The 9,425-nt window shown below is 43.9% G+C and overlaps 1 pseudogene; it reads left to right on the plus strand.

Annotated features, from left to right (window-relative positions):
- Nucleotides 1-5,371: 5,371 nt before the first annotated feature.
- LOC138838360 (putative monooxygenase p33MONOX pseudogene) overlaps nt 5,372-9,425 on the plus strand; it is a 5,613-nt pseudogene continuing 1,559 nt past the window's right edge.

A 9,425-nucleotide genomic window follows, 5' to 3' on the forward strand; every position in this document is an offset into this window, starting at 1 on the left:
TGAACCACAAAATGCAACATCATAGCAACTAACATTTATCCAGCATGTCCTACTTACCTTCTGGGTCTTTAAGCACGTAACAATCATTTATAATTTAATCTTTATAGATATCCTATTAGGTAAGTTCTATTATTTATTCACATTTCTGTAGATTAAAAAGCAAAGCAAAATAAAATATGAAGGTGATAATTATCTTGCTGAAAAAGGCCAACTGGTGGATGTCTTTAGCACTGCCGTGATGCTGCAGCTGTAGTTGAAGTCTCTCCTGCTCTAAATGTAGAATAATTCTTGCAAAAGCTTCCCCCCTCTGCCTGCCTAGGCCTGGGATACCTCACTAGGAACAATTCTCCTGGTGCACTAGCTAGCCCTTTGCCTGCTCTGTGGTAAGTACTCAATAAATAGGTGTTACTTCATGGCAAAATCGATCAATTCAGCAGTGATTTTTCACTTTGCAAAAAAAAAAATCACTGCAGGGTTTCCTTGAAATGGCCAGCTCCCCCGGTGCATTTAAAATGTGCTTTGATTTATAGGAAGTGGAGGTACAGGACCACATCAATCCTGTAAAGTGAGATGCATGTGCTGCCGGGTTCCCACTGACCCAGCAGCTTGCTGGCAGCTCTCCTCCACCAGCCTGGAATGCACGCCAGCCGGCTCTGCTCTCCCTCCTCTATCACAAAGGAGCTCATTTTGTGAATGAACGGCTCTGCCAGCAGCAAGACCGTATTCTGGGTGACCTTTGCTGGGGGATTGGATTCCTGCCCAGCAGGGAGACAAGGCCTTAGAAAAAGGTTAGTTCGGGGAGGCCCCCAGCCTGCTGGGCTGAGGTCTGGGGAGGGAATTGCTCTGAGAGTTTTCCTTTTTTTTCTGAATCAACTAGAGCTGACAACCTTCGTGCCTGGGTAGTCTTCTCTCTGCTTTGTCTGGGCCTGGATTCTGTTCAGCAGGGAAGTTTTATTGGCTCTGCTGCTCCTATTTCTTCTTCTTCTTCTTCTTCTTCTTCTTCTTCTTCTTCTTCTTCTTCTTCTTCTTCTTCTTCTTCTTCTTCTTCTTCTTCTTCTTTTGTAGCTGTGAATAAGAATCATTCCAGTTTTGTACTGTTCTTTCCCAACAGCAATTCTGGTGTGTCATAAGTTTTTTTTTTTTCTTTTTTTGCCCCTTCCTCTCTGCCTGCCCCCCTCCTTCCACCCCACCCCACCTCCTCCTGCTCACCATGGCTTTCTCAGTTTGATGTTTTTTAGGTATCAAAGGAAGGTCTCCAGGAACCCTGCAACTAAAGACTTTAATGAGGACCATGCCCACGAAATCCTGGCTGCCAAAGACATGATGGTGATTTATATCTCTCACTCACTCCCAAACAGCGAGAGGACTATTTGTAAAAATAAAAAAGCTGCTCATATGGAATTAAACAAGAGCATAGCTGCTTCCTTCCAGACCCCGGGAGCTTAACAAAGAGCATCCACACTCTGTCTCCAACAGCACATGGCTCAGGGCTGAGATTAGTCTTCCTGTCACATAAAGCTAAATCCTGTTAGCACAGGCAATGGTACATACTCCTCCCTGTCACTGGAATTCAAGAAGCTCAAGGAAAGTACTGAGTGGTTCAACACAAAACGGGATCCTCAGCCGCTCAGCCACAGAAGGGTTCAGGCAGAGCTGCTGGCATGATACAGACAGCAGTGTATTAAGTTAGGATCCTCTATTTGTTCTGGCTTCAGATGGTTGAGTGACTGATGGGTAGCAACTGGGGTCTGGCGAGTTCAGTGGGGGAAAGCTTGGAAGATATAAACCTTAATGCCTCTCTTTTCTTAAATGATGAGGGGTGGGGATATTGTAGCAGTTTTGTGAGCAATAGTGAGATCATGCCCATTGTTGGGAATCTGTTTTGTCCTCATAACTCCATGTTGCTTTATTCTCAGCCCAATCTCCCTCACCCCCGCTCAGTTGTAGGTCTTGAACTCTGGACCTGGGCACTGTCCCCGAGCTGTTCAGCTCAAGGCTAGCACTCTACCCCTTGAACTATAGCACCACTTCTGGTTTTCTGGTAGTTAATTGGAGATTAACCAAGCTCATGAATCTTCCTGCCTGGGCTGGCTTTGAACCACAATCCTCAGATCTCAGTCTCCTGAGTAGCTAGGATTACGGGCATGAGCCACTGGCACCCGGCCAGCCCCATTCTTTTGATGTATCCAAAGGCCTTATATGAAGAACTTGCCTCTCCCCTCTTGGCCCAATCTTTTTATGTATCTAAAGATGGAATATGAAGGATAGACTCCCGCCTTATTCTCCCAGCTTAAGCAAAGTGCCAGGGGCAGGCTGACCACAGGCAGACCATTTTGACCTGGGCACAGCCCATTGTCTGTTTACCCCAAGAGGAGCATTCTAATCTGGGCCTGGCCAAGGACATGGCGGCCCTTGGCCCCCAAGAGATGGTAGCCCATATTTAAATTTTCTGCTTCCTTGTTAAGACCCATATAAAGCCAGTCCCAAATCCAGTCCCTTATACAACCTCCAAACCTGAGGGAAGGTCTGTGCCCCTCACTGGCAATCAACAGTCCTAGCTTGTTGATGATCAAGTCAGGTCTATTTTGTTTCCATTCTCCTCCATTTTCCTAACACCCATGAAATATGGTCCAATGCTTGCATGCACTAACTACAATCATCCAGTGTGCTGGCCTTGAAACTGCCAGCAGAAGAAAACTCCTTCTGCTGCAGGAGGGGAAATGGGTTGGTGCTATTGAAAACCTTCAACACGTAGAAAGATCAGGTCCTTTGTCTCTGTGGTCTCGAAGAATGAGTTCATGGATATGAAAGGAGAAGTAAAACAACAAAGATTTATTGAAGACAGAGATAAGCAGAGTTCCCACTAGACAGGAAGGTGCCCTGAGGAAGGGCACCTTGTGGGGTGCATTGTGCAGGGAGTTAACAAGGTGTCACCGGGAGATAGCTACATGACTCTCAAGACCACTGGACAGCCTGTGGGCCAGTTTAATCCCCAGACCCAATAAGAGGCTCCATGCAGCTTGCACAAGCTCTCCATGTGTGGTTTAGCTCCTCTGACTGGATGCCCATTCTGGCATATCCTTTTGGGGTCCAATCAGCTTGTTCATATGTAAATCTTCCAGAGTCTACCAGCCATGGCATGATGTTCAGGGGCCTACATGTGGGACTCTGGATGCCCATTCTGACACCTTTGGGTTTCAACAGCCAGTTTTTCATATGCAAATCTTTCAGGGACAACTGGGGAACCTGACCTGATGTGCAGGGGCCCACATGTGGGTCTGACTGCACAAGCCATAGTGGGTGATGCAGAACCTCCATGGGAGGGACCTTTTCCTTGCCAGGCTCTTTATCTGCTCTCTCACTAGACTCTCCACCCTTTTCCAAGTTCCCACCAAGCATGCCCCAAGGCCATGAGCCCTGAGGAGTGTTCCTAGCCATTGGTAGAAGTGGAGACATTGATTTAGGCGCATTCCCCAAGGATTCCTCCAATAGAAGCTTCAGTTCTAGGACCTCCTCCCTACCTCCAGCCTGGCAAGACTCTGGGAATTTTCTTCCTTCCTTTTTCCTTCCTTCCTTTTTCCTTCCTTCCTTCCTTCCTTCCTTCCTTCCTTCCTTCCTTCCTTCCTTCCTTCCTTCCTTCCTTCCTTCCTCTCTCTCTCCCTCCCTCTCTCTCTCTTCCTCCCTCTCTTCCTCCCTTCTTCCCTCCCTCCCCCCCTCCCTTTCTTCCTTTCTTTCTCTGGTTCTGGAGCTTGAATGCAGGGCCAGGGTCCTGTCCCTGAGCCTGTTTTTGCTCAAGGCCAGTGATCTACCACTTTGAGCCACAGCCCCACTTTTGGTTTTCTGATGGTTAATTGGAGATAAGAGTTTCATGGACTTTCCTGTCCTGGCTGGCTTCAAACCACAATCCTCAGATCTATCTCAGTCTCCTGAGTACCTGAGATTACAGGTGTGAGCCACAGGCAACTGGTTGGGAATTTTCTTGTAGTAGGAGACTTTGCTTCCTTCCTTTCCCGTTCCCACCTCTTGTCAGATCTGCTTTGAGTTGAAGATTCTCTCTGCCTTTTGTGCTCACCCAGCCTCAATCTTTTTTTCTCTTTCAGTTACTACACTTTCTCAGTAAGGTTCTTATATTTCTAAATCCGTGTCTTGGTGCCTGCTTCTTGGAGCACCTGAAGATGCATCATGCACATTAGGCTCTCACTCATTAGTGGTGACTTTTCTGGAAGGTGCCCAGTTGTTCCTTCTTGGGTTCCTGATACCCAGGAATGATTCTTCTCATTGACAGGCAGCTCAGCTAGTGGGTATTGGTAGATAATGGACAAATCATAGAACTATGGCTTCTATCCAAATAAGGACACGTAAAGAACGTAAGAGTCCAGAAGTGGGTTCCTCTGCCAGAGTAGGGATGAGATGGGAGATGAGCAAGGAAGAGTTAAATTAAGGAAAGATAGTTAAACTCAGGCAACAGACACACAGCTCACCCTGGCCTTTGATGTGGCCCTTGGTGTGAGTCAATGGGAAGAACAGAGCACATGCTCCATACAACTTCACATCCCTCGATGCGCTGCGCCTCTTATCTCCCCATGCAATGGCTGTGAGGTGTAGTGATCTCACAGATTTCAGACCACCTACTTTATGTTAAAAAGAACACAAGCACCATGAGACAGGTGAATGGGGAGGGGAGTCTTCAAAATACGAGTCACACATTGTAAGGGTCACAGGGCCACTAAGTGGGGCTTAGCCTGGCCCCCGAAACAGCCTGTATTGTTGAATGGGATGTTGTATGGCTGAGTCACAGTTCTTTCTCATGACCGCATCAAAACATCCTCTGCTGAAGTTCTGACCTCCCAGTGCCTCAGAATGTGGCTGTATTTAGAGTGAGAGTCTTTAAAGAGGTAAATTAATTAAAATGAGGACACTAGGTTATCCTACAAAACAAGAGGATGCCATCTCGATAGAGAGGCACATAGATAGGGGAAACACATAAGGAAGAGGTACAGGAAGAAGACAGCCATCTTCAAATTAAGGGGAGAGGCTGAAACAGAAAGGTCCCAAGCTTTCAGAAAGATGCAACTCTACCAGGCACCCTGAACTTGGACATGTGTCAAAGAAATGTCCATCGTTAAAATGACCTGGTTTGTTTTACTTTGTTATGGTGGCTTTGGGAAAGCCATACAGGATTCTTCCTTCGTTTTGGATGGGAGTTCTGGCTGCACTCTGCTCCCAGTTGTAATATAGAGTAAGTGAGCTGGGACAGGTAAGAACTAGAGCTAACCTGTGATCTCTGGAGAGGATACCAGGCCTGAGTCAAAGTGGGGAATCAAGCCGATGAACTGACCAAAGGGCACATATGTTTCAGAAGTCTCCTGGAATGGAGACAGACAGGAATGAGGCTAGACTCTCCCTGAGTCAGAAAGCACAGATGCTACTGGTGAGGACAATCTGTTCCGCAGGACAACAAAAAAGGGAAGAGATATCCGATAAGGATCAAGGTGGACAGACTATTCCAGCTGTCCAAAAGGAAGAAATACGAGGTGAGAAGAGGGATATGCTGAGGGACTGGAACCTAAGCAGCAACTCAAAGCCTTCCTTTTGCCCAGAGAGAATCCCCAAATCGGAACTGGTGAGAAAGGGCTGAGTAATATCTCAAACTCATATGTTGACATCACTGAAAAAGAAGGCTTCATTGGCCCTGGGTCAGAATCAAGAAACATGAGCAATTTTAACTTGCAGGGTGTGATGTGACGATCCAGTCACTTTCGTGAGGGCAAATCAAGTCATGCTGTGACAGATACTACATTATAGCAGATCATGGCTATCAGGGAAGGAGTGAACCAATGGCCCAGGCAAGGGTGCAATATCTTAATGCCCAGGGCATCTCCCTAAAGTAAAACATTTCATGAAATTGTCTTATTCCCAATGGTGTTTTCTGACATACTGAGGGGCAGTTTCCTGTTCAAGTCTATTTTGTTTTTCGTTTTCACCACCCCTCATCTTTTCTCCTACAGAAATCTATGAGATTGCTGAGGATAAGTCTCCTTACCCAAACATACACACTATTTGTCATCTTTTCAAAAGATGGCATATGGAGGGGTTACACTTATTTTTGTGTTTTTAAGTTTACATTTATTTTTTAAATATATGTAAGTGGTTGTACAAACAACTTACCATTCGACAAAACAGTTTATAAATTCAATACACCTTGGACCACCTCTCACCCCTTTCAGCATTCTTCATCCCTCCCAACTCTACCCCACTCCTCAATTTTCTTAATTAATGACTTCTGTTTAATGCCATCGAGGTGAGATCGAATTGCCCGCTGTACTTAAAAATGATGGTGGCCCTTTCTTTTTCTTTTCTTTTCTTTTTGGACTTAACTTGTGAAGTGAAAACGTAGAAAAGTAGGAACTACAGAGGAAAAGAGTGAGTTGGGGCCAGGTTCGATCCAAGCATCTCTGCCTCGAGGCAAGCTGAAGAAAGCAGCTCAGAAGGAAGCTAGCACCTGCTCTGAGAGGCAGCAGAGACAGAACGAGGCTTCCAGGAACACAGAGGGTGGCTGGAGCCTCCAAGAGGGACATATAGCTTTGAGGGTGACAACAATAATAGAAGTCACAGCTCAGCAAAAGGACTCTGACAATAGCAGCTACAGAAAAATGGTCACCTTGTGATGAATAAATTCATTCACTGAGCATCTACTACATGCCAAGAGAGAGTAAGCTAGTCAGGGGAGTGGTGCATTCAAGGCAGCAACCTTTAGATGTGGTATGATCTGTGTGCTTCAGTGGCTTTCTTCAGCCATCTGAACCCCACCTGAGGACATTGTTCCATTACTTGCTCCCTTCTCCAAGCCACGCCACTCCCCTCGACCCCCACCCTCTGCCCACACTCCACCTCAGAACATATTTAGATATCATGAAACACTGATCTATGTTCCCAGTCATCTTCCTAGAGCAGCAAAAGTGAGTAGCTCTGTTTGGGTGTTTTGCTGGCATCTGCTTGACCCACAGTCTACCCTATTCTCCCCTTCCTGTCCCACCACAAACAGACAAAGGGCCCAATCAGCTCCTGAGCACAGGACTGTTCATTACTTGCATGATCAAAGCTTTAGTCTCCTTTTACTCCTTCCTCTTCTCTCCAGTCCAATCAATTACCATGCTACTTTCAATGACCTGTAATAAAAGATCTTCTTTCCTTCCCATCTCATCTCAACTGTCACCCACATTGTCATTTTGTCAGACCCTTCAGAGGCACTATGGCAACAGTTCTAATTGATCTTGCCTCTCTGCAATCTATACATGTGTCATTTACTGTTAAAAATAATAATATATATGTGTGTGTATATTATATATGTATATGTATATATATATATATATATATATATATATATATATATATATATATATAAAACTAGGGGTTGAATTTAGGCCTCATACTTGCTAGAAAAGCACTCTATCACTTGAACTACATTCTCAGATCTTCTACATTTATTTTAAAAATTTAACTTATTTAATATGTATTTTTTTTTTGTGTGTTGGTCCTAGGGCTTGAACTCAGGGCCTAGCTGTGTTGTCTTTGAGCTTCTTCCTTTTTTTTTTTCCCTTTCAAGGCTCCTCTTGTGCTATATCTTAATTTCAGCTTTTTGGTGGTTAATTGGAGATAAGAATGGAGGCAGAAAACAAGCTACCCATGTACAGATCTCAATTCACATGTCACTTTCTTATAGAAAGCTCTCCTTGTCTGATTACTGGAACAAATACTGCCCTTGTTCACCTGGCCTTACCTCACTTAATTAACATTTAACACTGGATGAGATTCCAAATGAATTTGGACCCCATCTGCTTGATTGTTTATTTACTTCTTTACTTATTGTCTGTCTTCATCTTGAAAATAAGCTCTACAAGCTCTAGAAAGCAGGAAACATTCCTCATCTGCTGGAAATTTTCACTATTATAGTGCTTGAAAAAAATGATACCGTTTTGGTGTCCAGTCTGCAAAATAGCCCACAAGAAGCTTTTCCTGCCATTACTTCCCTTGTAGGCTTTGTTCCCAAACTGAAGAGGAATGAGTCGTGTGGCTATTAGGATATCTCAGGAATGACAGAGCATAAACTCCTGAGACCAAGTCATAAAAGTCAGAGTGACTTTAGCTTTGGTTTCATGGCTCACTCATTCTGGGGAAAACCAGCTGCTGTCGTGAGAATGTTAAGCCAGTCCTAAACCAGAACTGAGGACTCCTGCCAACACTGTATCACCTCGTCAGCCATGGGAGGGTAATATCTTGGCAATGAATCCCCCAGTTCTCTATGTTGACCCTTCAGACCCTTGTACTCAGCTGACTACTCAACTGCCATATCTTGAGAGATACTGTGTGTATACATACATACGCACACTACACACACTACACACACACACACACACACACACACACACACACACACACACACACACACACATACACAGAGAGAGAGAATAAGGTAGGTGTATAATCCGTATATTAAGGTTTATTACATAATGTTATGAAATACGTAAAGATACTGAAGTAGTCATACAGTAATGTAGATGAAAATATCTATCTTCTCACAGGGTTGCTTTTTAGTGAGAAGAGTAGCGAAAAATTGACTTCACGAAAATCACTAATATGACACACTTTTATTAATTTGACTCTGTGTACATTAGACTTGTAGACTTGAATGGACAAACAAACAAAAAAAAATCTTTCTTCTTTTTAGACCTTGACCTGGGCTTCAAAACCAAATCCTAGAAAGCCAGTATGTTTTCTCTATACTGTATTCCATCCTGCTAAGGATTAGAGTTATTGGCATACAAAATCTTATCTTTTCATACTTGAATACAAGTCAGGCTTCCCTTACTTTGGTTATGATTAAGCTAAGCATTTTTTTAAAGTGGGATCCCATCGGTAAATTGCTGGAAGAACCACCTATCACATTTAGCCATTTTTTGATCATTGACTGATTGCTGCCTTACATGTCAGGACTTGCTATGTATAGGGTTTCCAAATACAAATATAAGATAATCTCTGACATCAAGCTACTAAAAGGAAGAAAAAGAATTGCTCATAGGGAAATCAAACTCTTAAATGGAAGACCAAGGAGATTGTGGTAGTAGAGATGATTCGATTCTGTAGAGGATTAGAGGAAGTTTCCAGTAGAAAGGATGTTTGAGTTACCTCCTGAAGCACAAATGTTTGCAATCAATGAACATTACCTCTATGACACTGTTGGCTCTAGAATTGTTCTTAACATTGGAATATCTATTTTCCTGATGGAATTATGCAAATTAAGAGAGAAAAGACTGAATGAAGACTTGAGCACTGACCCCAAAGCTGGGATGGTCTCAGATTATTTCAAAGGAAATGAATAGAGAGGATTATCAATAGTGGAACTTCCATATTGAGCTTTTCCATTG

Source organism: Dipodomys merriami, unplaced genomic scaffold (assembly GCF_024711535.1).
Source record: "Dipodomys merriami isolate MVZ:Mamm:240054 unplaced genomic scaffold, mDipMer1.0.p SCAF_10, whole genome shotgun sequence".
NCBI classification, from domain to species: Eukaryota; Metazoa; Chordata; class Mammalia; order Rodentia; family Heteromyidae; genus Dipodomys; species Dipodomys merriami.